The sequence below is a fragment of the Lotus japonicus genome, chromosome 4, assembly GCF_012489685.1.
Source record: "Lotus japonicus ecotype B-129 chromosome 4, LjGifu_v1.2".
Taxonomy (NCBI): Eukaryota; Viridiplantae; Streptophyta; class Magnoliopsida; order Fabales; family Fabaceae; genus Lotus; species Lotus japonicus.
Window position 1 is genome coordinate 43,919,191 of NC_080044.1, and position 4,176 is coordinate 43,923,366.

Sequence of the window (4,176 nt, forward strand, 5' to 3'; positions counted from 1 at the left end):
AACAGGTCGTATCAAACATGTTTTCAGTTTTAATAACTGAAAACTCTTTTGAAAACTGCAAACAAACAAGAAATATTTACTTTGGAGAGTGTGGCTGGATTGTGTCATGGGGTGGTTGAGATTGAAGTTTCCTTTCGAAAAAAAAAAAGAGATTGAAGTCTATGGATCTGTTTGATTGCAGTCATAGTTTTCAGTTTTTAAAACACTTAAATAAAAAACTTTTAAAAACAGTTTTCAAAAGAAGAAAAAAATTTGAATGACACGATTTCCAATATTTTGAAACTGATATCTGAATACTAAAAGCAGAAACTGAAAAAATCTTATAGTTGTTTTGATTTTTTTAATTTTAAAAACAAAAAATGGGAACTGTTTTCAATACAGGTCGTATAAAACAAGTTTTGAGTTTTTAAAATTGAAAACTGTTTTAAAATCTGCAAACAAACAAACTTTATGTCTTGTATCTATTTTCACATTGCGGATACTGTTCGATTGTTACTTTTGACCACCGTCATGACGTTTTCTTATTTTCAAAATTTTCCATATTACATTCTTGCATGTATTATGAATATGCTAATGCTTCTGCTTATTTCTTTAGTTGTTTGCAATATGTATTCTCCAGTATATTCTTGACCAATATTTTATTAAAAAAAAAAGAAGTTCTAAGAATGCAAGAAAAACTCACGTAGCAATAGAGGCTAAAATAGCTTAAGAACTCAACCATAATTACTTATTTTAAAAACTTCTGAAAATAATCAGTTTTTTGTTTTTTTAATGATTTTAAAATCACATACAAACACATAAAATATATATAAATTATTATTATATTTGAAAATAAGTGATTATTCAATAAAATAAAAAGAAAAATGAGTCGAATCTATATATATTAGAAAAGAACAACTTCTAGCATGACGTGTCGCTCTCACAGGCCAAGTTAGTGACGTGTCGCTCCGAGATTAATTCTAACTTAATTATTTACATGTCAGCTTTTCCACCTATTAATTCTCATTTAATAATTTACATGTCAGCTTTTCCACCTTGGCCCTATTTGCCCTTACCTTATTTCTCCTGATATTTTACACGTGCTAAACCTAAACTCTTCCTCCTCCTCTTTCAATTTGCGCCGCTCACCATCAACGTATTATTCTAATAATCTAATATGAAATCTTCTTCTTCCTCCTGTGACTTTGTTTCTCTCTACGCCCAAACCCTAACGCCACCAAGCTTAATTCATACGTTCACCGTTCTTCTTCAACACTCTTTCTTGCACGGTTAAATTTTTTCCACATGTGCCCTGATTTCTCCAAGCTCTTCCTCCTCCTCTTTCAATTGCGCGGCTCCTCTCACCTCTTCTCATTGACTGCTCATCGGTGAACCTGACTTAAGGTTGTGCACGGTGGAGAAAACCGAGAAGCAGAGATGATGCTTTCGGATTCTAATCTGAAATCTTCTTCTTCTTCCTCTGACTTTGTTTCTGCAATTCACCGCTCATCTGCGCCCAAACCCTAACTCGAGGTACTCCTCTTATCATGTTATTGCCTTTTCTGCTTCCACTGTTAGTCTGAAACTCATTCACTCACTCTGTTTCGGCCATTCTTGATGTCAAGGTTCACTTTTCTTCGACTTGAGAGAGTAAGGATGAAAGGAGTGAAGACACCACAAGGGAAGAGGAGATGAAGACAGGAAAGGAGCGGGAGTGGCTGCGTGTTTTGGCGTCGGGTGAGGAAATGGCGATACGAGCTCGCAATATTCATCGCTCAGATCGTCGTGGTGTTTCTGGTCCGCTTTAGCAGGTCACACCGTCAGGAAGCTCAACGTCAAGGAGAGAACCAGAACTGATTCCGATAAGCGCATCAGACCACTCGCGTTCTCTCTTTCTCTGAGTCACTCTATCCGTCTCTCCTTTTTACTTCATGCTGCTTCATTGCAATTCCTTCCCTGTTTGGCTTTGATTTATTGTTGTTTCCAAGCATATAACATGATCGATGACATAAGTGAATGAATTTTCTCCACACTTTTATCATATCTTCGGTGCATACTACATGTTTGATGAAATTCCTGAACAAATTTGCTTAACTGAGTGCATTTTCTGTTCTGCATACACATAAACTTCAGGCACATCTGTTTGGTTCTATGAGTTTTCCTACACATTTTTACATTGTCATGAGATGCAAATACAATCTGTTTAATTGATTGATTGATGTAAATCGTACTTCATATCATCCCCGTATGCATTAGTAAAGAACATCTTCATTGTAATGTACCCTAGATAGATCCATGCAAATGGTGTTAGTTTCATTTTTTTATTTCTTTCTTTCTACATATGCAATTGAAGGACATGGTGCTGAAGTTTTCTGACTCTTCCAAGCAATCATCAAGATCTGGACCAGGTTCAAGTTCAAGAGGAATGGCACCAATAGAGAATCCCGAGAACACTGTGGCAGTAGGGGTTCAATACCCTGACATGGGAGGAGTTGGTTCAGCCTCTGCCCGTGCTTGGGAACTCAGAACCTCCTTGAAAATTGTGAGTGGCAGCTCTGTTCCTTTCATAGTTTTAGGTGTTTATTATGTTATTGTTATGATCTTAATTCTTAAATGCTTCTTTTGTTTCTTTTTTATTTATTGCAGAGCTCAATGCACTGTGTTTTGTTAGTTTTTTCATGATTCTCTCTTCCTTTCTTTCTAATTCTTTGAGCTGACTACAGGAAATACTAACAAGCTTCCTTTGCTATATGCAGGTTGCACGACAAGAAGAAGAAGAAGCACGAGCATGGCCATGACCATGACAGTAGCAGCAGCAGAGACAGCGATTATGTCATGTGTTTCTGCTTTCTTAAAACTTAACCATATAATCATTATGTGACATTTTATTGCTGATTAATAAAAATGGTAATATATTACTTGCATTTTCTGATGTGTTGATTGTTTATCATGCTACCTGCAGGTTCAGCAGTACTGCATAAACTGTGGAGTATGCATGGGCAAGTACTTTTGTGCTACATGCAAATTCTTTGATGATGATGTAAGTTCTCTCGCGAGATTGAAATTGAGTTATGTTTCCTTCTTCGTGGATGTTTGAAAATTCTCTTACAATTGATTTCGAAGTCAAAATCAATTATGATTTATGAGAGTGGCATATTTTGGAATATTGTATTAAGAAGTTGTTCAATCTTTCAGATTTCAAAAAACCAATACCACTGTGATGAATATGGCATCTGCAGGTAAAGATCCTCAATCAGTTTTCTAATTGTTATATTTCCTACTCCACATTGCTTTAACAGAATTTGATCATCATCTTCTCTATATAATTGATTTTTCAGAATTGGAGGCAAGGATAACTTCTTCCATTGCAAGAGATGTGGTGAGTTCACCAAATGCTCTGAGAGGAGTTTTTTACCTTACAACTTTGTATTATTGATTACTCAGAACTCCCTCTACAAATGATTTTCTTTCTCAGTTCCCAACAATATTCATGTGTGTCCTTATTTGTAAATTGATTATTCTTTTTGCAGCACCTGAGAAGAAGCACCGTCTCCCATCTGCTTAATATCGTTTCATGAAGTGAGTTCAGATTTCTGGAGAGATGTGGATTTTTTGACTTTGTTTTTTTTCACTACAACAACACAGATTGCACTATTACATTCTCTATTTCTCTTACTCTATTTACTTTCTTAGTACTATGACATGTATAACATATATGGTTGATTTGATGTGATTGTCAGAGGGGAGATACAGCGGATCAAAGCAGCAAATCCTCATATCCCACATCGAGAAGCTTTCAGTGCTGCAACAAAAAATGTAAATCTTTTCACCCCATTTTTTATATATGGGTTTTTAGGGTTAGCACTTAGCACTGCACTTTACAACTACTACTTGAAACTCAAAAGATTAGTTTTGTAGTGATGAACATCACATTAACTGCACATACTATCTATATGCAATACTCAATCATCTATGTAATTTTTTTGTTTAATCTTTAATAAAATGTGCCATGCAATGTGTACCAAAGACTCTCTTGGAGCACCTGATTAAACTCATACTATTTATTTGGAATATTTGAAGTATTATATGATTGTGGATTGGTAGGAATTGAGATGAGAACTGGTGGTATATTGACCGCAGTTTTCTCCCTAATAGACTTAGCTTCTCATTTTCAAGTACTTAGCTAATTTGATTTGG

The 4,176-nt window shown here is 35.3% G+C and overlaps 1 long non-coding RNA gene across 1 annotated transcript; it reads left to right on the forward strand.

Annotated features, from left to right (window-relative positions):
- The first annotated feature begins 2,414 nt into the window (after nt 1-2,414).
- LOC130711480 (uncharacterized) lies at nt 2,415-3,027 on the forward strand. The gene is made up of 2 exons (XR_009010707.1): nt 2,415-2,521; nt 2,736-3,027. It is a non-coding gene; the product is annotated as an uncharacterized LOC130711480 (long non-coding RNA).
- The last annotated feature ends 1,149 nt before the right edge of the window (nt 3,028-4,176 follow it).